A 27,137-nucleotide genomic window follows, 5' to 3' on the forward strand; every position below is an offset into this window, starting at 1 on the left:
TCTGGCATTTTTTTAAACAACATCCAATTGATCAGCGCAAAGTCATCTGTCAAAAATGTTCAACTAGCTGAAGCAGAGGTCAGAATCTGAAAAGTCTCAATACAAGTTGCATGCATAGATATTTAACCACCATGCATTTGCAAGCCTGGACTAACTACCAAACGTCCCTTAAGGTTGTAGCACCCTCGGCCAATGAAGCTAGTCAGCAACGCAACATCCCTTCCGTCACTGTAAGGCCACCATTTTCCGCACCACTGGCAGTATCTGTGCAGGTTTCTTTGCCAGCCCAAAGCAGTCAGGGTCAGGGAATCACCAGTTTTGTAGGAGGAAATACTGCATCTAGGGCACCGGCGGAAACAATACTGTCTCCAACCGTCTCTCAGTCTGCCATGTCCACCAGCACACCCGCTAGTTCCATGATCTCCAGCTCTCCAGTCCAGCTCACCCTACATGAGACTCTGGTTAGAAAAAGGAAGTACTTATCCTCGCATCCGCGTACACAGGGTTTTAATGCCCACATAGCTAGACTAATCTCGTTAGAGATGATGCCCTACCGGTTAGTTGAAAGCGAAGCTTTCAAAGCCCTGATGGAGTACGCTGAGCCACGCTACGAGCTACCCAGTCGACACTTTTTTTCCAGAAAAGCCATCCCATCCCTGCACCAGCATGTTAAACAGCGCATCGTCCATGCACTCAGGCAATCTGTGAGTACAAAGGTGCACCTGACTACAGATGCATGGACCAGTAGGCATGGCCAGGGACGTTACGTGTCCATCACGGCACACTGGGTGAATGTGGTGGATGCAGGGTCCACAGGGGACATCAATTTCGGGACGGTTGTTCCTAGCCCACGGTCTAGGAAACAGTTGGCTGTAGGCGTTCGCACCCCCTCCTCCTCGTCCTCCTGCAGAAACGAGAGCTCTTCCACAGACCGCAGTCGCCCAACCACTCCATCGGCAGCTGATACTGTTGCACACCAGTTGTCCCATTATGGGCCAGCTACTGGCAAGCGTCAGCAGGCTGTATTGGCTATGAAGTGCTTGGGCGACAACAGACACACCGCAGAAGTTCTGTCCGAGTTCTTGCAGCAAGAAACGCAGTCGTGGCTGGGCACAGTAGATCTTGAGGCAGGCAAGGTAGTGAGTGATAACGGAAGGAATTTCATGGCTGCCATCTCCCTTTCCCAACTGAAACACATTTCTTGCCTGGCTCACACCTTAAACCTGGTGGTGCAGTGCTTATTGAAAACTTATCCTGGGTTCTCCGACCTGCTCCTCAAAGTGCGTGGACTTTGCTCACATATCCGCCGTTTGCCCGTACACTCCAGCCGTATGCAGACCTATCAGCGTTCTTTGAACCTTCCCCAGCATCGCCTAATCATAGACGTTGCAACAAGGTGGAACTCAACACTGCACATGCTTCAGAGACTGTGCGAACAGAGGCGGGCTGTTATGTTTTTGTGGGAGGATACACATACACGGGCAGGCAGTAGGATGGCAGACATGGAGTTGTCAGGTGTGCAGTGGTCGAAGATACAAGACATGTGTCAAGTCCTTCAGTGTTTTGAGGAATGCACACGGCTGGTTAGTGCAGACAACGCCATAATAAGCATGAGCATCCCCCTAATGTGTCTGCTGATGCAAAGTTTGACGCACATAAAGGATCAGGCGTCTGCACCAGAGGAAGAGGAAAGCCTTGATGACAGTCAGCCATTGTCTGGTCAGGGCAGTGTACAGGACGAGTTAGCGGGCGAAGAGGAGGTGGAGGACGAGGAGGATGATGGGGATGAGTATATTTTTAATGAGGAAGCTTTCCCGGGGGCACTGGAAATTGGTTGCGTGGCAAGGCCGGGTTCTGGTTTTTTGAGGGACACAAGTGACGTAGATTTGCCTGAAACTGCCCCTCAACCAATCACAACCGCAGATTTGACAACTGGAACTTTGACCCACATGGTGGATTATGCCTTACGTATCCTCAAAAGGGACACACGCATTACTAAAATGATGAACGATGACGATTACTGGTTGGCCTGCCTCCTTGATCCTCGCTATGAAGGCAAATTGCAAAATATTTTGCCACATGAGAACTTGGAACTAATATTAGCAACCAAACAATCAACTCTTGTTGACCATTTGCTTCAGGCATTCCCAGCACACAGCGCCCGTGATCATTCTCACACGAGCTCCAGGGGGCAGCAGACCAGGAGTGTTAGGGGTGCACACATCAGAAGTGGCGTTGGACAGAGGGGTTTTCTGACCAGGTTGTGGAGTGATTTTGCTATGACCGCAGACAGGACAGGTACTGCTGCATCAATTGAAAGTGACAGGAGACAACATTTGTCCAGTATGGTTACAAACTATTTTTCATCCCTTATCGATGTTCTCCCTCAACCGTCATTCCCATTTGATTACTGGGCATCAAAATTAGACACCTGGCCAGAATTGGCAGAATATGCATTGCAGGAGCTTGCTTGCCCGGCAGCTAGTGTCCTATCAGAAAGAGTATTCAGTGCTGCAGGTTCAATATTAACCGAAAAAAGGACTCGTCTGGCTACCCAAAATGTTGATGATCTAACATTCATTAAAATGAACCACAACTGGATTTCAAATTCTTTTGCCCCACCTTGCCCGGCCGACACCTAGCTTTCCTATGAAAAGCTCTTGCCTGTGGACTACTGTGAATTACTTTTCTAATGTCTTAATTTGCTGCAGCTGATTGTCCAGCATACGACATGTTTACACCTCCCTAAATGGCCAAACTCCCCACACGGGGCCGTGGTATCGCGACTTGGCGCAAGCACCCCTGAGAGTGCTGTTTGTCTGAAGAGGTGGGTGTGCCCGCTTTTGGTCGACAGCACTGCCACTGGGTCCCTCATAGTACAATAAAGTGTCTCTGGCGGTGGTGGTGCGCACCCAACGTCAGACACACTGTTGTAACATGAGGGGCCCTGGGCCTGTACCGCCGGCCACAAGAGAGTTCACCCACCCCCAGGTCAAACATTGCTCTACCACTTCCACAGTTATCTCTCACACTTCCACCAATGTTTCGTCTATGCGCTGACATCCTTCCATTCCTGCCACTGACAATACCATTGTGTTGACATGTATGATGGTACTTAACATAGTCAGGGGCAGTGTCCTCTATTTACCACAGTAAATACTTTGCGCTAAATTAGTAGGTCTGAAACTACGCAGAGGATCCCACCCCTATACCTAATGATTGCACCCTTTAGTGTTTTCGTTTGGTTTTAATGCGAGACATTCACATTTATTTATTGTTTTGGACTACTAACTGGCAGACACTCATTACAATCGGCCTCCGCTGACCAGACCACTGCTGCCTGTGTACCCCTGGAACCAATTTTAAATTGCCTACAGCCAGCCCAATTTATTATGTTAGGCCTTCGAAGCCTGTCTGCTGTCCCTCCTTCCACTAGGCCTCCACTGACCTGTCTACTGCTACCCGTGTACCCCTGGAACCAAATATAAAGTGCCTACAGCCTGTCCAATTTTATTATGTTAGGCCTTTGAAGCCTGTCTGCGGTCCCTCCTTCCACTAGGCCTCCACTGACCTGTCTACTGCTGCCCGTGTACCCCTGGAACCAATTATAAAGTGCCTACAGCCTGTCCAATTTTATTATGTTAGGCCTTCGAAGCCTGTCTGTGGTCCCTCCTTCCACTAGGCCTCCACTGACCAGACCACTGCTGCCCGTGTACCCCTGGAACCAATTATAAAGTGCCTACAGCCTGTCCAATTTTATTATGTTAGGCCTTCGAAGCCTGTCTGCGGTCCCTCCTTCCACTAGGCCTCCACTGACCAGACCTCTGCTGCCCGTGTACCCCTGGAACCAATTATAAAGTGCCTACAGCCTGTCCAATTTTATTATGTTAGGCATTCGAAGCCTGTCTGCGGTCCCTCCTTCCACTAGGCCTCCACTGACCAGACCACTGCTGCCCGTGTACCCCTGGAACCAATTATAAAGTGCCTACAGCCTGTCCAATTTTATTATGTTAGGCCTTCGAAGCCTGTCTGCGGTCCCTCCTTCCACTAGGCCTCCACTGACCAGACCACTGCTGCCCGTGTACCCCTGGAACCAATTTTAAATTGCCTACAGCCAGTCCAATTTATTATGTTAGGCCTTCGAAGCCTGTCTGCGGTCCCTCCTTCCACTAGGCCTCCACTGACCTGTCTACTGCTGCCCGTGTACCCCTGGAACCAATTATAAAGTGCCTACAGCCTGTCCAATTTTATTATGTTAGGCCTTCGAAGCCTGTCTGCGGTCCCTCCTTCCACTAGTCCTCCACTGACCTGTGTACTGCTGCCCGTGTACCCCTGTAACCAATTATAAAGTGCCTACAGCCTGTCCAATTTTATTATGTTAGGCCTTCGAAGCCTGTCTGCGGTCCCTCCTTCCACTAGGCCTCCACTGACCAGACCACTGCTGCCCGTGTACCCCTGGAACCAATTTTAAATTGCCTACAGCCAGCCCAATTTATTATGTTAGGCCTTCGAAGCCTGTCTGCGGTCCCTCCTTCCACTAGGCCTCCACTGACCTGTCTACTGCTGCCCGTGTACCCCTGGAACCAATTATAAAGTGCCTACAGCCTGTCCAATTTTATTATGTTAGGCCTTCGAGGCCTGTCTGCGGCCCGTTCTTTCTACTACTCCTACACTGACCAGACCACTGCTGCCTGTGTACCCCTGGAACCTATTTAAAAGTGCCTACAGCCCAATATTTTTTTATGTTAGGCCTTCGAAGCCTGTCTGCGGCCCGTTCTTTCTACTACTACTACACTGACCAGTCTACTGCTGCCCGTGTACCCCTGGAACCAATGTTAAAGTGCCTACAGCCCAATATTTTTTTTATGTTAGGCCTTTGAAGCCTGTCTGCGGCCCGTTCTTTCTACTACTCCTACACTGACCAGACCACTGCTGCCCGTGTACCTCTGGAACCTATTTAAAAGTGCCTACAGGCCAATATTTTTTTATGTTAGGCCTTCGAAGCCTGTCTGCGGCCCGTTCTTTCTGCTACTACTACACTGACCAGTCTACTGCTGCCCGTGTACCCCTTGAACCAATGTTAAAGTGCCTACAGCCCAATATTTTTTTGTTAGGCTTTCGAAGCCTGTCTGCGGCCCGTTCTTTCTACTACTCCTACACTGACCAGAACACTGCTGCCCGTGTACCCCTGGAACCTATTTAAAAGTGCCTACAGCGCAATATTTTTTTATGTTAGGCCTTCGAAGCCTGTCTGCGGCCCGTTCTTTCTACTACTACTACACTGACCAGTCTACTGCTGCCCGTGTACCCCTTGAACCAATGTTAAAGTGCCTACAGCCCAATATTTTTTTGTTAGGCTTTCGAAGCCTGTCTGCGGCCCGTTCTTTCTACTACTCCTACACTGACCAGAACACTGCTGCCCGTGTACCCCTGGAACCTATTTAAAAGTGCCTACAGCCCAATATTTTTTTATGTTAGGCCTTCGAAGCCTGTCTGCGGCCCGTTCTTTCTACTACTACTACACTGACCAGTCTACTGCTGCCTGTGTACCCCTGGAACCAATGTTAAAGTGCCTACAGCCCAATATTATTTTATGTTAGGCCTTCGAAGCCTGTCTGCGGCCCGTTCTTTCTACTACTCCTACACTGACCAGACCACTGCTGCCCGTGTACCCCTGGAACCTATTTAAAAGTGCCTACAGCCCAATATTTTTTTATGTTAGGCCTTCAAAGCCTGTCTGCGGCCCATTCTTTCTACTACTACTACACTGACCAGTCTTCTGCTGCCCGTGTACCCCTGGAACCAATGTTAAAGTGCCTACAGCCCAATATTTTTTTATGTTAGGCCTTCGAAGCCTGTCTGCGGCCCGTTCTTTCTACTACTCCTACACTGACCAGACCACTGCTGCCTGTGTACCCCTGGAACCTATTTAAAAGTGCCTACAACCCAATATTTTTTTATGTTAGGCCTTCGAAGCCTGTCTGCGGCCCGTTCTTTCTACTACTCCTACACTGACCAGACCACTGCTGCCCGTGTACCCCTGGAACCTATTTAAAAGTGCCTACAGCCCAATATTTTTTTGTTAGGCTTTCGAAGCCTGTCTGCGGCCCGTTCTTTCTATTACTCCTACACTGACCAGAACACTGCTGCCCGTGTACCCCTGGAACCTATTTAAAAGTGCCTACAGCCCAATATTTTTTTATGTTAGGCCTTCGAAGCCTGTCTGCGGCCCGTTCTTTCTACTACTACTACACTGACCAGTCTACTGCTGCCCGTGTACCCCTTGAACCAATGTTAAAGTGCCTACAGCCCAATATTTTTTTGTTAGGCTTTCGAAGCCTGTCTGCGGCCCGTTCTTTCTACTACTCCTACACTGACCAGAACACTGCTGCCCGTGTACCCCTGGAACCTATTTAAAAGTGCCTACAGCCCAATATTTTTTTATGTTAGGCCTTCGAAGCCTGTCTGCGGCCCGTTCTTTCTACTACTACTACACTGACCAGTCTACTGCTGCCTGTGTACCCCTGGAACCAATGTTAAAGTGCCTACAGCCCAATATTTTTTTATGTTAGGCCTTCGAAGCCTGTCTGCGGCCTGTTCTTTCTACTACTCCTACACTGACCAGACCACTGCTGCCTGTGTACCCCTGGAACCTATTTAAAAGTGCCTACAGCCCAATATTTTTTTATGTTAGGCCTTCGAAGCCTGTCTGCGGCCCGTTCTTTCTACTACTACTACACTGACCAGTCTACTGCTGCCCGTGTACCCCTGGAACCAATGTTAAAGTGCCTACAGCCCAATATTATTTTATGTTAGGCCTTCGAAGCCTGTCTGCGGCCCGTTCTTTCTACTACTCCTACACTGACCAGACCACTGCTGCCCGTGTACCCCTGGAACCTATTTAAAAGTGCCTACAGCCCAATATTTTTTCATGTTAGGCCTTCAAAGCCTGTCTGCGGCCCATTCTTTCTACTACTACTACACTGACCAGTCTTCTGCTGCCCGTGTACCCCTGGAACCAATGTTAAAGTGCCTACAGCCCAATATTTTTTTATGTTAGGCCTTCGAAGCCTGTCTGCGGCCCGTTCTTTCTACTACTCCTACACTGACCAGACCACTGCTGCCTGTGTACCCCTGGAACCTATTTAAAAGTGCCTACAACCCAATATTTTTTTATGTTAGGCCTTCGAAGCCTGTCTGCGGCCCGTTCTTTCTACTACTCCTACACTGACCAGACCACTGCTGCCCGTGTACCCCTGGAACCAATGTTAAAGTGCCTACAGCCCAATATCTTTTTATGTTAGGCCTTCGAAGCCTGTCTGCGGCCCGTTCTTTCTACTACTCCTACACTGACTAGACCACTGCTGCCTGTGTACCCCTGGAACCTATTTAAAAGTGCCTAAAACCCAATATTTTTTTATTTTAGGCCTTCGAAGCCTGTCTGCGGCCCGTTCTTTCTACTACTCCTCCACTGACCAGACCACTGCTGCCCGTGTACCCCTGGAACCTATTTTTAATTGCATAGATCATCCTTTTTTTAATAGTAGGCGTACAAAGTCTGTCTGCGGTCCACTATTGAAATTGTACTCCACTGCCCAGAGCAATGCTGCCTGTGTACCCCTGTAACCTTTTTTAAGCTGCATTGAGCCACATTTTTGGTTTAAGGCCTACTACCTGTGTCTGTCTGCGCCACTCAATACAGCTGTGTTCCTTTGAAAAAAAGCTGAGCGTTAATAGTCTTGTTTTCAGCCTCTAGGAATTTTAAAACTGCATTGGGGCTACAACTTTGGTAGGGCCTACTAACGGTGTCTGCCGCCCCAAGGTGTGCCCCAGGTTTCGTCCACATTGATTCGATCTTCCTACTCTCGTTTAGTAGTTGTTGCAAACTACACTGCATTAGGCCTACAAATTTGGTATGGGGTGTAGAGAGACGGTGTGTTACACTCCAAGGTGTTCCCCAGGTTTCCTCTCCATTGCTTCAATCTTAATGCTCTCGTTTAGTAGTTGTTGGAAACTACACTGCATTAGGCCTACAAATTGGGTATGGGGTGTGGAGACGGTGTCTTCCACTCCAAGGTGTTCTCCAGGTTGCCTTTCCTGAGCTTCTATCTTCAGGCTCTTGTTAAATAGTGGTTAAATGGAACAACTGCATTTGGCGTACTAGTTGGTTTGGGGCCTACTAACAGTGTCTGCCGCTCCTTGCTGTTCTCCTGGCTTCCTGTCCTGAAATTCCATTTTCAGGCTCTCGTTAAGTAGTTGTTAATGTTAGACTGCATTTGGCCTACTAGTTGGGTTGGGGCCTACTATCGGTGTCTGCCACTCCTTGCTGTTCTCCTCCACTGAACAAAGCTGTGCCGCCTGTTTACTACGGTTGCCAATTTTGAACTGCATTTCGACTACTTACTGATTTGGGCCTACTCTCTGTGTCAGCCTCTCATTCCAGTTGTCCTCCACTGCAATGCCCCCTGGTTAGTCCTGTGTTACCAATTTAGAACTGCATTTAGCCAACTTTATTCTTTGGGCCTATATCTGTGTTTCCTCCTCATCCTGCCCATTGCCCAGCCAGTGATAGATGAGTCTGCTGGTACATTGACCCATAACGCAACATTCCCCGTGCACGCTACACAACAAGATTGTGACCCTGCTGAAAGTCAGGTTCCTCTTCCCGCATACCATACCACCTTACACGGGGACAAAGAGGAAGGTGCAGATGAAAGTGCAGGTTCCTTCATCAGGTGGGGGGTGGAATACTAGTTGGCGGCGTCACTGGCACAGGGCCTCTCATAGTACGCAAAAGTGTTGCTGCCGGTGGGAGGCGCCCCCGCCGTGCAAACACACCGCTGTACTTTGAGGGGCCCTGTGCCAGTGCCAATGCCAACGAGTGGGCCCCCCCTGCTTGCTCAGGATCACAGCACTTGCAAAGTTGAAATACTTACCTCTCCCTGCTCCACTGCCGTGACATGGTCCAGATATCCTGGGCCCACTATTAACTTGAACCAGCCCTACCCCCCAAAACTTTAGCCAAATGACCCCCAATTTCAAATGCCTTCCAATTATTATAAGGTAAATTACGATTGACAAGCTTCTGTAACAAGAATGGATGTTTTTGCCATTAAAATGGGCAGTGTAGGTGTTTTCCTGGCCTCCACTCACTGCCGACTATGCTCCCCCATTGACTTGCATTGGGCTTCGTGTTTCGGTCGATACCCGACTTTTCGCGATAATCGGCCGATTCCACTCGACTCGACTTCTAAGATAGTCGGGTTTCGCGAAACACGGCTCGACTCTAAAAAGGTCAAGGTCACTCAACCCTACTCTCCACCCCATCTTGACTGAAAAAAAATGTAGAAAGTATTGCAAATTTATTAAAAAAGATAAATTGAAATATCACATGGTCATACTATAAGTATTCAGACCCTTTGCTCAGTATTGAGTAGAAGCACCCTTTTAGGCTAGTACAGCCATGAGTCTTCTTGGGAATGATGCACCAAGTTTTTCACACCTGGATTTGGGGATCCTCTGCCATTCTTCCTAGCAGACCCTCTCCAGTTCCGTCAGGTTGGATGGTGAACGTTGGTCTACAGCCATTTTCAGGTCTCTCCAGAGATGCTGAGTTGGGTTTAGCTCAGGGCTCTGGCTGGACCAGTCAAGAATGGTCACAGAGTTGTTCTGAAGCCACGCCTTTATTTTAGCTATGTGCTTAGAGTTATTGTCTTGTTGGAAGGTGAACCTTCGGCCAAGTCTGAGGTCCAGAGCACTCTGGAAGAGGTGTGGGCAATATGAAAATCACACCTGAACCCAGATAAAAATGGGAAAAGTTGATTCTATCTATACATTGTGTGTCTGTGTGTGCCACACTAAGCACAGAGAGCAGAAAGAGGAGAAGAAAACTGAGGACCTGAGAACCAAAATTGTTGAAAAATATCAACAATCTCAATTTTACATCTTCCATTCGTTCCCCTCACGGATGCAAATCAGGTTGTAAGCACCCCTCAGATCTAATTTAGTATATACCCCTGCTCCCCGTAGCCTATAAAAGAGCTCAGGTACTAGGGGTAGTGGGTACTTATTCTTAACGGTGATGGCGTTTAGACCCCTGTAGTCTATGCATGGATGTACTTCTCCACTCCCAGCCCCTGCAGGTGACACTGACTTCCTAATGAATCCTCTTGCCAGATCCTCTCGGATGTACTGGGACATTGCCTCCATCTCCGGAAGAGATAATGGATAGACTCGACCCCGGGGAGGCTCTGCACCAGGCAAGAGATCAATAGGACAGTCAAACGGGCAGTGAGGCGGAAGGGTCTCCGCAATCCTTTTGGAGTACACGTCCGCATAGGGCCAATAGTGCTTGGGGAGAGAGGAAAGATCTGCGGGCCCCTCAGTTGTAGCAACCTGAATGCACTCCCTCTAACATCTACCCTCACAGGATTTACGCCATCCCAGAATTCTCCCTGAGGACCACTCTATATGAGGAGAGTGGTAGCGTAGCCATGGTATCCCCAACAAGACCTCAATTCCCTCGGAAATGACTAGTAGGGAACTAATCTCCTGATGAGATGGAGACATGGGAAGGGTGAAAGGAATGGTTTGGTGTGTAATTTGTGAGGGTAGTGTCGACCCATTTACCACTCGAATGGTTACAGGTTTGGCAAGCATTACCAGGGGTATTGCGTGTCGTTGGGCGAAAGCAGATGACATAAAACTTCACCGTGTCTAGTGTACCTCCTCCGACTACCACTAGACGCTGACGTTTTCCAGACCGCTGAGAACACCTGGAGGCAAGGTGTCTTGACTGCCAGCAAACATGACAGACCTTAAGTGTACGAGCGGTCCGGGACTTAGATCCCGCACGTGACACCTCCATGGCCTCATGTGACTCGAACGCCTGGACCGGAGATTCCAGAGGTTCGGCAACAGTGGGAGCCAGCAGAAACCTCTGCTTACACTGGGCTCGCTCCAACCTTTGCTCGTTAAAACAAAGGTCGATGCGAGTTGATACTGCTATAAGCTAATCCAGTGTGGCAGGAATCTCCCTAGTGGCCAAAGCATCCTTCACATGGTCAGCCAGCCCTCTCCAAAATACCGGGATGAGGGCTTTATCCGGCCACTCCAGCTCGGATGCTAAAGTCTGGAAGTGGACAGCAAAATGGCTGACCATGGATGAACCCTGAGTCAATGCCAGCAGTTGGAGCACCGTATCATGGGTGAATCAAGGTCCTAAAAAGACCTGTTTCAGAGTGCTCAATGAATAAGAACTGAAATGTAGTTACTGGGTGCGAGCAAGGCAGACAAGGTTCAATTCATTCATAAGTAGATCAAGAGATTGATCTATACTATATACATGTAGAGCTGTTGTTTGGCAGCTAATCCTTTATATGCCGGCCATACCATATGGACCACTAATTAGTACTATATGTTTATGAGAGAAATATTGAAGCATATTTTAAATAAGCTCTGCTAGCCAAGCTATTCCATACCAGTTTATGGGGTGGTCTAGTTTCTGAACCTCTGATTTTTAAAGTATACCAATGAATGCATTTTGCATATCTATGTTTTATAAAAATTACTAATAAAAGTCAAGTTTCAATTGGTTTAGAAATTTAAGGGATTTTGTTTGTCCTTTTCTGCAATTTATGTTTGAATTGGTCTGTTATCCCTTACAAAACCATAGAGTAAGATTGTTTTTTTCTATTAATTGGGCAGAGGAATAAAGGAATGGAGAGGGGGAAGTATATGGAAAATGTGTGAAGAGGTGTAGAGGGGAGGGCGGGCAGTGCAAAGGTGGTTGGACAATGTGAAGATAAGGACCATGACCAAGTAAAGTGGGGACAGTTTGGAGTCCTTAGTTCATAAGAGAGGATTGTATGGTGGGTATAACTCATGCGGTGGGAGGCAGTGTGGTTATATAATTCATATGGAGGGATAGTGAGATGATATAATTCATAAGGGGCCAGTGTGGCATTGATCACTCGTAAGGTGACAGTGTGGAGGTTGAGTTTTCTTTTTTTTTCTAAAGGTCAATGGTAGACATAAGGCCATCAAATTCAACCTAAAACCTAGCATGTTGATAGCAGTTCATAAGGAAGGATGACATGACAGTTATAGATTATAAGTAGGACGGAGTGACATTTATACTTCATAAGGAGTGTGGTTTTGTGGTTGCAGATTAAGGCTACTTTCACACTAGTGTTGGAATTCGGCACGTCGCATTGCGTCAGGCCGAGATTCCGACGCTAGCGTTGTTAGCGCCGCGCACAACGGGTGCAGCGGATGCATTCTCCGGCGCATCCGGTGCCCCATTGTGAGGTGTGGGGAGGTGGGGGTGGAGTTCCGGTCAGAAAAAGCGGTCCGTCTGGAGCAAAAAATGTTACATTTAACGTTTTTTGCTCCCGGCAGTCCGCCACAACACGGCGCAACCGTCGCACGACGGTTGCAACGTGTGTTAATACGTCGCAATGCGTCGGTAATGTTACTCTATGGGGCAAAAACGCATCCTGCAAACAACTTTGCAGGATGTGTTTTTTCCCCTAAATGACGCATTGCGACGTATTAAAAAAAACACCAGTGTGAAAGTACCCTTACCCTCCATTCCATCAGGAACAATGGATCTGACAGGCGCAGCTGTTCTACTTTCATTTCTCCCTTCTCACCAGATTTTCAGGAAACCCCCTCCCTCTAGATAGTCTCCTGGCTCTAGCTGCTGTGTGAAACCTGATACCACAGTTGGTCTGCAGAGCTTCAGGAAGGAAGATATAGCTGTGCTGGCTTCTCAGGCTCATTGATCCCGAACACATCACAATTTATAAGGTTGGTATGCAATGTTTCTAGTCATTACTATTGTTTATTTAGCTTGTTTTATGAATGGATAGAGAAAGGTTTGTGGATATTTCATATAAATAAGGCAGATTTTCTTACAAATGACTCTGCAAAAGACTAGAGAAGAGTGAAATCTGCAGTGACTATCTGTGGCAGTGAATAGTTATCAAGGCACCAGATGATGAAAGCTATGAGAACCACTCAAATCTGAGAAAATGCCACATATAAGGTATGGATCTGAGGCTGAATTTACACTTGACAATCTTGACTTTTGAACAGTGACCAACCAGCTATAAGAAGTCAATTGGCAGGGAGGTTATTCCATACATCTCTTATAGTCACGGGCGTAACTACCATGGTCGCAGCAGTCGCCATTGCGACCGGGCCCGGGGTAGTCAGGGGCCCCGGCTGGTCAGATGCACGCCGACACCAGTAAAAAGTTAAAAACTGTTGCCGTGCAGGTGATGCGTCCCGCACGGCAACAGATAGACCTGCCCTCCACCTGACCTGCCGGGCGCACACATCAGATCAGCAGCCGACGCCTGATCTGAAAGGAAGAGCTGAAGATCCTGTGATGACGTCATCACTATCATAGGTCTTTCACCATTTATCAGCTCCGCCTCCTGATCACATGATGATGACGTCACCACAGGTCCTTCAGCTCTCAGCAGCTCAGTCCTGGTGGTGTGCAGCTCGTGTTCTCTGGTATCAACCAGCAGCAGATTTCCGGTTCCTGCTGTTCTGGTGAGATATGGAGACGGGCAGAATGTGGAGATGGATGAGACAGAATGCAGAGATGGATGGGGCAGAATGCGGAGTCAGATGGGGCAGAATGCAGAGACGGATGGGGCAGAATCCGGAGTCGGATGGGGCAGAATGCGGAGACGGATGGGGCAGAATGCGGAGACGGATGGGGCAGAATGCGGAGACAGATGGGGCAGAATGCAGAGTCGGATGAGGCAGAATGCAGAGATGGATGGGGCAGAATGTGAAGTCGGATGAGGCAGAATGCAGAGATGGATGGGGCAGAATGCGGAGTCGGATGGGGCAGAATGCGGAGATGGATGGGGCAGAATGCAGAGTCGGATGGGGCAGGATGCGGAGACGGATGGGGCAGAATGCGGAGTCGGATGGGGCAGAATGCGGAGACGGATGGGGCAGAATGCGGAGACGGATGGGGCAGAATGCGGAGACGGATGGGACAGAATGCAGAGACGGATGGGGCAGAATGCGGAGACGGATGGGGCAGAATGAGGAGACGGATGGGACAGAATGCGGAGATGGATGGGGCAGAATGCGGAGACGGATGGGGCAGAATGCAGAGACGGATGGGGCAGAATGCGGAGACGGATGGGGCAGAATGCGGAGACGGATGGGACAGAATGCAGAGACGGATGGGGCAGAATGCGGAGACGGATGGGGCAGAATGAGCAGACGGATGGGACAGAATGCGGAGATGGATGGGGCAGAATGCGGAGTCGGATGGGGCAGAATGCGGAGACGGATGGGGCAGAATGAGGAGACGGATGGGGCAGAATGTGGAGACGGATGGGGCAGAATGCGGAGACAGATGGGGCAGAATGCGGAGACGGATGGGGCAGAATGCGGAGACGGATGGAGCAGGAGCATGGGCAGGATGTGGATTTGGGTGGAAAATGTTTTGGTGGGGGGCCCCATTTGAAAGTTCGCATCGGGGCCCATAACTTTGTAGTTATGCCACTGCTTATAGTATTGCATGATGGATAACTTTCTGCCTATCATTGAGGACATTGAAATTTGCAGTTAAATATGCAGTGGTCAGCCAAGAAAATTTATTGCAACAGACACAAAATTGAAAAAAAAGTCAAGTGACTCAACTATGAACAAAAACATAGGAAATGGGTTGAAGAAAAATTGGAACAGGTGCTTTGAACTGATGAGTCAAAATGTGAAACATTTGGCTGTAAAAATGGCAGTTTGTCGAAGGGCTGAAGAGCGGTAAAATAATAAAAATCAATGTGTGCAGGTAACAGTAAAGCATGGTGGAGGTTCCTTCCAAGATGGGGCTGCAATTCAGCAAATGGAGTTGGAGATTTAGTTAAGATTAATTGTTTACACAATGCTGTGAATACAGGATGCTACTTATCCATCATGGAAAACCATTGGCTCCAAATTTATTCTGCGGCTACATAACAATTCCAAGCAAATAGCCAATGTCACTGTAAACTGTTTTCAGCTTAAAGAAGAATAGGGAGTTCTGGGAGTAATAATCTAGGATTTCAGGAAGAGACAAGCTTTTGCAAAGGGCCACATCCACAGTAAATCTGTGGTTAACATAGTAACATAACATAGTAACATAACATAGTTAGTAAGGCCGAAAAAAGACATTTGTCCATCCATTTCAGCCTATATTCCATCATAATAAATCCCCAGATCTACGTCCTTCTACAGAACCTAATAATTGTATGATACAATATTGTTCTGCTCCAGGAAGACATCCAGGCCTCTCTTGAACCCCTCGACTGAGTTCGCCATCACCACCTCCTCAGGCAAGCAATTCCAGATTCTCACTGCCCTAACAGTAAAGAATCCTCTTCTATGTTGGTGGAAAAACCTTCTCTCCTCCAGACGCAAAGAATGCCCCCTTGTGCCCGTCACCTTCCTTGGTATAAACAGATCCTCAGCGAGATATTTGTATTGTCCCCTTATATACTTATACATGGTTATTAGATCGCCCCTCAGTCGTCTTTTTTCTAGACTAAATAATCCTAATTTCGCTAATCTATCTGGGTATTGTAGTTCTCCCATCCCCTTTATTAATTTTGTTGCCCTCCTTTGTACTCTCTCTAGTTCCATTATATCCTTCCTGAGCACCGGTGCCCAAAACTGGACACAGTACTCCATGTGCGGTCTAACTAGGGATTTGTACAGAGGCAGTATAATGCTCTCATCATGTGTATCCAGACCTCTTTTAATGCACCCCATGATCCTGTTTGCCTTGGCAGCTGCTGCCTGGCACTGGCTGCTCCAGGTAAGTTTATCATTAACTAGGATCCCCAAGTCCTTCTCCCTGTTTAGTTCTTCAAAATGTTTAGAACATCCTCCTTGCCATGTTCCATCAAGAACTGTGTGCAAGTCTATCTAGAAGAATTAGTACTTTGTTGCTGTTTTGAATGCAGTAAGTGGTCAAATCAAATATTGATTTGCTTTAAATTTCTCTATTGCACATTCACTTTGTATTTTGTGAACTATTAACACTTCAAATTTTTAAAGTGTTCTTACTTTAAAGCATTTTCTCCACACCTGCCTAAAATGTTTCCATAGCACCGTAATTGTAATTTTTCTTTTCAGAAATACCTAGGGCCACAGCTGGCTCCAAATAACAGGGTGTTAGTGGTATCTTACAGCTGACAGCCACTCCAGTTCGCATGGCACTCATCCTGTGCTTGCACCATCTCTTCACCGAAGAATCAAGACCAAGTTGCTAGTATAATACATGACTGGATGGGGTTAAGGAATAAAGATATACAACACCAATTTCACCCTTGTGAAAAAGTATCTGCACTCCTATTCACTCAATCAACTGATTCACCAAATGTACTTGATAATTAGATACAGCTGATTGACCACTGCAGGTTTGATTGCAGCCAGCCTTGTCCAATTTAAACATCACTATACTGTTTATTATACCTTCCTATGAGAGTAAAGGATTCACTGTAATGTTTCTCCAAAAACTCTATGCCATGATCAAAGGAAATTCCATGAGAGACCATAAAAAAAAGTTGTTGAAATATATCAGTCTGGGGAGAGTTGAAAAACAATTTGTCCAGCAATGGGATTGGAACTCCATCCAGCCAAATAAGAGCCTTATTTTTGGAATGCCTTACGACCTTCCTAGAATTGGTCAGTCTCTCAAAATTTGCAACCAACAAGTAAAAAAAATCTCAGAAGAACAATTAGGGTAAGTTAACAAGTAACAGTTGACATGCAGTTGAATACTCCATCTAAAAATGTATGCCATTTTATCCGAAATTGTTCTGGCATAGTATGTGGGTATGTGGATTATTTTGCTTCCAAACAACATGGAAAATTTGTTATTGTAAGTTTGGGGAAATAACCCAATTTTCAAACTGTGTTGGTGCTGTGGAAAACACTTTCGCATTCAGAAGCCTCCAACTACCCGATTGCAGTTCTACAACTACAATACAAATATTTCTCAGTTCTTTTGATGGCTAAAATGGATTCACAGTATCGTTTTACCACTGTGGATATTGAGGCCTATGCGGTGGGGACATGACGGAGCGACCAACCAGAAGATAAAATGTTACACTATCCCAGCCTTACTTTAAAAATGCCGGGATGATAGAATTAAGATGAAATACACACGTATATCAGTGCACCAGTTAAGGAACCTTAGCTACTGTCGGTAACAATAATCGGTTTTGCAAGGCGGTGCCAAGTCACTTGAGGCAAGATTGTTCTCATGCAAGTCATTCATGTATCATTCACAAATGGAACACCACTGTATTATAAATTTTGTGTTCTTTGTAGAAAAAAATAAAGCAAAAGAACGTGCAAATATCACAAAAGTTTTATGACTATTATGATGGGTGATAGCTCCTTGATAGATAATTAAGACCTAAAAAAGCCCCCCAAAATGAAACATCCATAAATTAGGGGTCTGGCCTCCACCAACTAGATGATTGGCTCATTGTTTATACATAGATCCTCACGCTCTTCACCCCGGCTGGCAGAGCCTACTGTGCCCTGAAAACTAGAATCAAATTACTTATTAATTTAGTTAATAAATGGGACAGTTTTAATCACGTTCACCCTTTTCTAATGATTTAATTTTAATGACGCTGTCAGAAATTTTTAGCGCATTTTCTTAATATACAGCTCACTGCACTCATGAAATTTGTCATAACTTTTATTTATCCACAATTAACACACTATGTAATAAATCTTTTATAAAAAATAAACGTTTACATTGATGGCCTATCCTTTGGATAGGTCATCAGTATCAGATCATTACAACATCCAGTACCTCTGCTGAAGAGCTTCATAGCACAACTCCATCAACAGCACAGTATCCATGGTTGGGTTATGCACATCCATCCCCTATTGATTCCTTTAGAGGGTTGGATATGCAGTACCCATCCAAGGCCATTAAGCAGGTGACGGACTTGTGCTGTGCAGCAATGCAACTGAGCACTTACAGCTGCCGCCAGCACTAAGGGTACCTTCACACTATACAATTTACCAACGATCACGACCAGCGATACGACCTGGCCGTGATTGTTGGTAAGTCGTAGTGTGGTCGCTGGAGAGCTGTCACACAGACAGCTCTCCAGCGACCAACGATGCCGAGGTCCCCGGGTATCCAGGGTAAACATCGGGTTACTAAGCGCAGGACCGCGCTTAGTAACCCGATGTTTACCCTGGTTACCAGCGTAAAAAAAAACAAACAGTACATACTTACATTCCGGTGTCTGTCCCTTGCCGTCTGCTTCCCGCACTCACTGACTGCCGGCCGTAAAGTGAAAGCACAGCACAGCGGTGACGTCACCGCTGTGCTCTGCTTTCACTTTACGGCCGGCAGTCAGTGAGTGCGGGAAGCAGACAGCAAGGGACCTGACGGACACCGGAATGTAAGTATGTACTGATTTTTTTTTTTTACATTTACGCTGGTAACCAGGGTAAACATCGGGTTACTAAGCGTGGCCCTGCGCTTAGTAACCCGATGTTTACCCTGGTTACAAGCGAACGCATCGCTAGATCGGTGTCACACACACCGATCTAGCGATGACAGTGGGAGATCCAGCAACGAAAGAATGTTCCAAACAATCTGCTACGACGTACGATTCTCAGCAGGATCCCTGATCGCTGCTGCGCGTCAGACACAGCGATATCGTATGGATATCGCTGGAACGTCACGAATCGTACCGTCGTAGCGACAAAAGTGCCACTGTGTGACTGTACCCTAAGGGTAGGATGTCATGATATGTACTTTTGCCCTGTCCTGTATTTGAATAATATGCCATTTGATGTATGTAACTGTTCTCTGGTTTCTATTAGCTGTAATTTATGTATTTTCTTGGCTGGGAGTTCACCTGTAACAATATGTCTCCTTCCCCCAATACTTGCAGCCCTAAGCTCTAATGTAATTAAGCTTTGTCAACATCACTAGGGAAGGAATAGCCATTCTTCCTCACAGCAGGTGGCTAGTCAAATGTACATATTACATAGACTGCCTGGAGCCCACCAGTCTAGAATCTTCTGGTGGACCCAACCATTGAATAGAAGGTGTGACCCCTACCCCCTTCATGGGCGAATCCCAGGAGCTCAGACAATCCATTCTTATTTTGAGATCAGATGTGAGTTGATCCTTGAAGGAGAAGGAGTGGGGATTCTTAGCTGAGGCAAGACCCCACGCCCATCTAGGACTGTGGAAGCGAACGGGGCGACACTTGAGCTAAGGACATAGCTCGTCGTTTGTGAGATTGTTTTGGGATCCCTTGGACTAATTGTGGACTATTGCTTTGTTACCTGGCACAAGGATTATCGGGAGGTGCCCCGAACATGTTCCATTGGACTAATTGTGGACTCTGTAGATCTACCTGCATGTGTTGTTCCAGCGTTCTTGATAATAAATCTGTTGAATCATCCCTCGGCCTGTTGTCCCTTCTTGCTCTGCCATACACCCCGTCACAAACTGGTGGCAAGCAGTGGGATCAGAGCAGAAGGAATGGAGGACAATGGCCCAACATCGGGAACCAACACTGCAGAGTACAAGAACTGGACTTTGGGGAGCCTACAATCAAAGGCCCGTGAAGTAGGAGTCCGTTTTAAGGGACTCTCCAAGGAGCAGCTTATTGAGGCTTTGGAAGGAGTTCGCCTGCAAGATGACGCTGAGGAAGGACCCTCACAGCAAATGGAGGAAAGACTGCATCCAGAGGTAAATACCCAAAAAAGTCAGTGGGTTGTGTGGTACGAGGAGGAGTTGGCATTGCTGGGAGAAGAGGCCACCATAGACTATAAGAAACAGGGCATTCACCGAGCTCAAGAGAGGGAGAGGGAGGCCATTCTCAGAGCCGAGGAGAGAGAGAGGGAGGCCATTCACAGAGCCGAGGAGAGGGAGGCCATTCACAGAGCCGAGGAGAGGGAGGCCATTCACAGAGCCGAGGACAGAGCTCAGGAGATGGCATTGCTGGAGAGGCAGATCACTTTGGAAGCAGCTAGAAGCTCCAGACAGACTGTCACCCCAGCACCCACCATGAGGGAACTCCCCAGAGTGTCCCGCAAAGACTTCAAGCCCTTTAATGAGGCTGCAGGCGACATTGAGGGCTTCTTCCAGAACTTTGAGCATCAGTGTCGATTAATGGAAGTCCCGGAAAGGGACCGAGTCCGACATCTGGTGGGGCTCTTAGAGGGTGGAGCTGCCGCAGCCTATAGAGCTATGGACCCTCAGGGGAACTGTGAGTATGCGGAGATTAAATGGACTATTCTAGAACATTATGCTGTTACCCCAGACACTTACAGGACTCAGTTCCGTACTTTAGCCTGTGATGTTACTCTTGTTACTAATAATAATAATCATCTTTATTTTTATATAGCGCTAACATATTGCGCAGCGCTTTACAGTTTGCACACATTATCATCGCTGTCCCCGATGGGGCTCACAATCTAAATTCCCTATCAGTATGTCTTTGGAATGTGGGAGGAAACAGGAGAACCTGGAAGAAACCCATACAAACTCCTTGCAGATGTTGTCCTTGGTGGGATTTGAACCCAGGACTCCAGTGCTGCCCACTAATGGTCATGTCTAATTATATATTGGTTATGTGTTTTCCTATGTATTATGCTAACTCAATAAAAAATATGATTATTTTTATATGGACGGTTTACTCCATTTTTTGGTATTTCAGTCTTAGTTTGGGAGTTTTAATAAATGATATCTTTGCTGGCCCTGATACTGGCTATGATTGCTATGTTTTCTGTTCTATGGATATTGTGTTCATTTTGCTGTCACCTGTTTATACATGTTTTGCTATAAAAACCTATTGTTCTTCACCTATAACAGTGGCACAATACTAATAGGAACTGTCCAAAACACCTGACCGGATAAATAAAATTTTTGGTTGGGCCAGTTTGGGTTATTATTATTCCATCTCCTGCATAGTAATACTAATAGTCAGGAAAAGTTACTTTAATTGTGTAAATTATATTAATGTAAATGTTATATGTTAATTAGTCATCCATTCGCAACCTTTCCCGTCTCACCCTTCCCTACACTATATGTCAAAATCAGGACTGTCTATTCCTCACTCTTTCTGGAGAAGGTTGAATATTTCCTATTACATTTCTGGCACAGTCATATCTCCAACTTTGCCATTCTAACTTATATGGTATGTATTATGGTTCAATAGAAAAACATCTTTAAAAGGAGTTTGTCAGCGTAGAATGACTGGTCAAACCAATTACAGATGCTCACTGTAGCTTAAGTGTGACCAAGTAGCTCAGTCATCTTCCCATCCACTTGTTTTACATCTTGCTCAATAAAGCCCGGGCTGACCTGTCAATCACAATAAAGGGGAGGTTTCATAGTTTACAAATTGGATTCTCCATCACTTTTGCACAGACCGGATATGTTAGTTTCTTCTAATCAAGGCAATTCTGCATCGTCAACTACCCACTGGTACATTTTCACAATCGAATAACAAGTGTGCCCAAATGTTTAGGATATAATCATGTAAAATCCCATGACACAATTTCCAGCAGTCTACAAGCCTGTGCAGACGTTCTGTATCCATGCCTTGGGTTTACCTAAGCAGATGTTAATTGCTACGTTATCTGATGACACCCTAACTTTGTCATGTTACATGTGCTGGAAATTCCAAAGATTTTCCTCTGGGTACAGAAGCCACTTGACAAACTCTTAAAATATAACTGACTAAAATGCAAAGCTTTTCTGCAGAAAGAATGAAAGCGCAATTATCCTAATTAATTGAAATAATTAAGAACACAGCTGGGGAGTTATTGAAAGCTTCAACAGCTGTGTTCATCTCAATGGATGGAATAGAAATATCAACCTTGAAGCTTTATGTAAGGGTCTTTTCACTGTGGTGGTGGGTTCATTGGCGAACTGAAATGATGGCAGCGGCTATTTCATTTTAAAAGTGAACGTTAAACTATAAATCAATTTTACATCCGGTGGCCTTAGAGCAAGCTGTCTGAGACTATGGAGATATAACCCGAGGAAGAGCGAAAGAGGTAAACTTCAAGGCTATTGGAGGTGAAAGCCACTACGATCAAGACTCTTCTAAAAAACAAAACAAATTGAAACACTTATAGTAAAGCGGAAGATTGTTTGAAAAAAAGGTCTTCTCATTTCTTGATGTTTGTAACTCCATTCTAATTAGTTTTTCCTTAAATAAATTGCATCCTGTCCAACCCATCCTGAATATCCTGCAGATAGATTGTGACATAAAACTATTATAATATTGTATGAGCAATAAAAAGGGGCCCGTCTTCAGGTATCATGCGCAACAGGACACATGGTGTCTTTGCAATGTTGCATAAGCTTACAATCTACATCTCCTCCTTGTTCCTGCTGTAATTGAACTGCTCGGTTCAACCAGTGATGTGAACATCTAAAAGAAAGTTAATTCATGGATTGCTTGTATGGATTTATATTTTTAAAGGGTAACTGTGTTTTCTGGTAACTTCTCAGTATTACCTGCCTTGTGTGTGTACATGAGGAAAATCACAATTTCTTTATATGACTTACATACTGCACTCTCACCAGTTTTTCTCTCCACACACTCTATCTGTAACTTACAATCTACTAGGTGCTGGGGAGTAGACAAACTGCAGTGATTTCTTCTAAGTGCTTTCTTCTACACACAGCACAGCACAGAGAGGGGAATGCCGGCTCTTCAATCGCATTTTAGCTCATAGAGACAAGCTGCAGGGACATGGAAAACATTATACAGCAGGGTTGAGCTGTGTTGATCCGCAGGGGTGGATTATAATGAGGTCAATCTGGGCGGTAGCTGCTCAGATTGACCACCGCCATCAGGGCATTACTGCCCTGACTGGCATATGGGGCATGGTGGGCAGAGGTGGACTGCATCGGGCCCCATCTCATCTGCTCACTGGGCCCCTACCGGCGCTGGGGCAGTTTAACGCTTTTGACATCAATAGTTAACAGCCGCCAGCCAATCGGAGGCTGGCAGCTGACGTCAGCCGCAGTGCGCATGTCGCTGGTGTCTGATGTCATTGGCAGTCGCCGGTGAGTGCGCGCTTCAGCTACGAGGAGGGAGCTTCGATGCAGGAGCACGGCCAGGTGAGAAATTGTTTTTTGTTTTTTGTTTTATTGAGAGCGGCAATCCGGGGGACCAGGGCCAGAATGCTGGAAACTGGGGGCAGAGATGCTGGACACATTGGGGGCAGAGATGCTGGACACATTGGGGGCAGAGATGCTGGACATTTGGGGGAATAATGATGCCACCCCAGAGTATAATGCAGCCACCCCACAGAATATATTGTAGCCCCGAGTATAATGTAACCCCCAGAGAATATAATGCAGCCCCCTCATATAGTATAATGCAGCCCCTGCCTATATAATATATGGTAGCCCCCTCATAGAGCATAATGCAGCCCCCATAGAATATAATGTAGCCCCTCCCTAGAATACAATGCAGCCCTCCTCATATAGTATAATGCAGCTCCCCATAGAATATAATGTAGCTCCCTCATAGAGTATGATGCAATCACCCCTCATAGAATATAATAAATTTAATACATAGAATACATTTAATATAGAATATAATACAGCCTACCTCCCCATAGAATATAATGTAGCCCCATAAAAGAGTATGATGCAATTCTCCCTCATAGAATGAAATACAGCCCCCCATAGAATATAATACAGCCCCCCATAGAATTTAATACAGCCCCCATAGAATGTAATACAGCCCCCATAGAATGTAATACAGCCCCCCATAGAATGTAATACAGCCCCCCATAGAATGTAATACAACCCCCCCATAGAATGTAATACAGCCCCCATAGAATATAATGTAGCCCCATAAAAGAGTATGATGCAATTCTCCCTCATAGAATGTAATACAGCCCCCATAGAATATAATACAACCCCCCATAGAATATAATACAACCCCCATAGAATGTAATACAGCCCTCGCATAGAATGTAATACAGCCCCCCATAGAATGTAATACAGCCCCCATAGAATGTGGTACAGCTCCCATAGAATGTAATATAGCCCCACCATAGAAAGTAATGTAGCGCCCTCCCATAGACCCACAATCCAGTTATGACTCAATGATATATTTTAAAAAAACATACAATCCTCACCTCTCCTCGTGCCCCGCACTGCTCCTGGCTCCGGTCTCAGCGGCGGCAGTCTGCCCGGCACACAGCAGATATACGATGATATGACATTGTCGCACACCCACGGTGTCAGAGGCAGAGCGGGGAACGATGGGAGAGGGAGCGTCAGCAGACTCTCTCTCCTCCATCATTGCATTCAACTGTACCGACGTCATAGACGCCGGCATAGTTGAATGCGGCGGCGCTGGCGGGGGAGTGAGTCGGCGCTGGCGCCACTGACAGTGACACAGCATGAATGGATCGAGCAGCCCACTACTGGAACAGAACCTTCTGGCATTTGCCAGAAGGGCCCGATGGCCAGTCCGGCCCTTCACACATCACATGCTGGTCATTCCTTTACTGGAAAAAGTAGTAATGTTTGGATCTGTGGTTGTGTCCGTGTGCCATCCTGTGGGGAACCGCTACCTGAGTGGGTTGGGGAACACTCGCTTGGCACGGGATTTAAGCATTCAGGCACAGTTTCTCCACGTAAACAGTCTTATTCGGTTTATTAGACATCATAAACCATAACATAAACAGTTCATTATACACATCAACTGAACATATTAACCATCGACAGTCTGTTCCAATGGCATATCCGTGTCTGACCATAACCCCTTGTTAATTGGAGTTACCTTTCAGGAGCTCCGGCTCCACATACTGACTCCTGCCAGTGCTGGTTCACAGGGGAAAGCTGTCTCACTGGGATCACCGTCCTTGTGACCAGGGAACCTCAGATAGTCCAGACCCACAGTAGGAACTGTAGCTTCCCCAACACAGAAACCATCTCAGGCTCTGTAGATGCAGCTCTCCATGTGCTTCCAGGAAGTCCAATCACAGGCATTTCCAACACACAGACCCTCAGTCCATGGTCTTACCAGGTGCTTGCAGGACTCCAGTCCATCCCAGGACAATCCAACACCCTGAGCATTCAGGTCCACGGTCTATAAGGTGCTTCCAGGAAGATTCCACTCACAGGAGCTTCCAACACCAACCGTCCAGGACCTTGCACATGGACCAAACAGATTCATACACTCTGACCACGTGACCAGACCTCGGTCACATTATATGGTTGTAACCACTCCCCTAGATAAGCGTATGTGTGGTTAGCCAGTCCCACCCAGCTCACCAGCTCACCCTATAAGCCCACCCTTATAAGTAAACACAACAAACTCATGTGGAACTATAAGTCCCAGCATAACCATATCATTTTGGGCTTACAGCCATAGCACCTCTGCGACACATACCGGCCATTTACAATCCTGCTGGTCTTTGTCTCATCACTATAATTATGCCTCCAAGTGCATCCTGAAGCACACACACAGCACACCCTGGCTGTAACATGGGTTACCACACCACACATTCGTATGAACGTTTGTGACATTCGTGTATTCATGTGCTGTCCATGTGCCACATCTGTGTGGCATCCGTGTGTCGTCTGTGTGGCATGTACCAGCACCTGGGAAAATAAGTACAGTTAGCTGTTCCCAGGCACCGGCTACCAAAGACAGCTCTCATCATTTTCGCCTGGTCTCCCTGAGATTAGTGAGACCAGACATCAATGATGGAAGTTGTATTCAGCACCTGCTGTGTACATCGTGTGCAAAATTAAGAATTAAATAAAAAACAAATGTGGGCTCCTGCGAAATATTCATAACCAGCAGAGGGAAAGTGTTGTGAATTCCGCTCTTGGGCTCCCTCCGGTGGTTCTAAGTGGCACTTTTGTGAGTTCTGCTCTTGGGCTCCCTCCGGTGGTTTTAAGTGGAATGGCTGCTCCTTGGATTTAGCAGTCTGCAGCTGCTTCCACTGATTGTCTTTCTGCTCGGCTATTTATGCCTGGCTCTTTCCTTCAGCCAGTGCCACTTGTCAATGGTTCCTGGTTGGATTCACATCTCTGCTTGGATTTCCCTGATATCCTGACCAGTTCAGCAAAGATAAGTCCTTGCTTTGCTCTTTTCTGTCCACATGCTGTGGACTTAATTGTTCTGTACATTCTATGTTTTTTTTTGTCCAGCTTGTCAGTATGGATTTATTCAGTTAAGCTGGAAGCTCTGGGAAGCAGATTTACCCTCCACACCTTTAGTCAGGTGTGGAGATTTTTGTAAACTCTGTGGTGGATTTTTCTAGTTTTTTTTAATACTGACCGCACAGTATTCTGTCCTGTTCTATCTATCTAGCTAGACTGGCCTCCTTTTGCTACATCTTGGTTTCATTCTACGTATGTCATTTCCCTCTCCACTCACAGTCATTATTTGTGGGGGGCTGTTGTGAATTCTGTGGCTGAATTCACTCCTGTGGTCACAAGTGGTATTGCAGCCTCTGGGCTTCCTCCCTCAGGTGTTTTGGTGAGCTCGTTGGCTGCCTTGCTATTTAACTCCACCTGAGTCTGTCTTCCTTGCTCCTTGTCAATGTTCCAGTGTTGGATCTGAGCTACTGCATCTTTCCTGTGGCCTGCTGCTCTGCTAGATAAGTGTTACTTTGTTTTTGTTTCCGTTTTTTCTGTCCAGCTGTGTTATTCTCTTTTGCTGGAAGCTCTGAGACGCAAAGGGTGCACTGCCGTGCCGTTAGTTCGGCACGGTGGGTCTTTTTGCCCCCCTTTGCGTGGTTCTGCTTTAGGGTTTTTTGTAGACTGCATAGTTCTCTTTGCTATCCTCGCTCTGTCTAGAATATCGGGCCTCACTTTGCTGAATCTATTTCATTCCTACGTTTTGTCTTTTCATCTTGCTAACAGTCATTATATGTGGGGGGCTGCCTATTCCTTTGGGGTATTTCTCTGAGGCAAGTCAGGCTTGTATTTCTATCTTCAGGCTAGTCAGCTCCTCAGGCAGTGCCGAGTTGCATAGGTAGTGTTAGGCGCAATCCACTGCTGCATTTAGTTGTGTGAGGATAGGTTCAGATATTGCAGTCTGCAGAGATTCCACGTCTCAGAGCTTGTTCTATTGTTT

This window comes from Ranitomeya imitator, chromosome 2, assembly GCF_032444005.1.
Source record: "Ranitomeya imitator isolate aRanImi1 chromosome 2, aRanImi1.pri, whole genome shotgun sequence".
In the NCBI taxonomy this organism is placed as follows: Eukaryota; Metazoa; Chordata; class Amphibia; order Anura; family Dendrobatidae; genus Ranitomeya; species Ranitomeya imitator.